The 711-nt window shown below is 36.3% G+C and overlaps 1 protein-coding gene across 1 annotated transcript in view; it reads left to right on the top strand.

Moving 5' to 3' along the window:
• The window catches only part of LOC119585323, a 35,507-nt gene that overhangs the window by 32,779 nt on the left and 2,017 nt on the right, over window positions 1-711 (top strand). The window lies entirely within an intron of this gene.

The following is a 711-nucleotide window of genomic DNA, read 5'->3' as shown; positions in this document are numbered from 1 at the left end:
AATCACATGTTACAGTTTCCGACTGAGTCATCAAGTTAACCAACACAATTTTATTTCTCCCAATAATCCATTAACATCCCCATATTGCCACAAAATTCACGATGTTGCAACAGAGAATAAGACTGAAATTCTTAAAATTATTAAAGTAAAGTATTTAATCACTAGGATGACAAAGATAATTACTGATAAATTTAGAAACACGGTAGTCATTCTTCATTAACAGCGTGATAGGTCGGCTTCGGTGCTAACAAATTTACGAATACATCGCAACGATTCTACAAAATCACACACACGACCATATTACAAATGGGAGAGTCCTAGGCGAGCACAATTCTAGCCGCTGGCATCAAAAAAAAAAAAAAATCGACGTTATTGTAGCCACCAAATGAATGCCTGACCATCGGATGCAAGAATGCTTCGTGTCGCAGGGAAACAATAAAGGAACAGAAATGCTGTTCGAATTTATACACTGCGGTCTTTTAAAGATAATTTCAACGCATTTTCCTAACGGTTCTTTAATTAATATGTGGTAGTTTGTGCCTAATGAAAGTTATCTAGGTCTCGCTTACAGAAACGATCATGCATACGAGATAAACTTTCAAAAGATAAAGAGAGGATTAATACGAATGGCGACAAAGTGAACTCGAACGGTTTGTTTACAAAACCGTCCTGTTCTGACGTTATTTTCCTCAAAAGTTAACTAGTTGTCCA

Source organism: Penaeus monodon, chromosome 19 (genome assembly GCF_015228065.2).
Source record: "Penaeus monodon isolate SGIC_2016 chromosome 19, NSTDA_Pmon_1, whole genome shotgun sequence".
Lineage (NCBI taxonomy): Eukaryota > Metazoa > Arthropoda > Malacostraca > Decapoda > Penaeidae > Penaeus > Penaeus monodon.
Note: the sequence above shows the minus strand (reverse complement) of the source record. Positions and strands in the feature narration are given on the sequence as shown.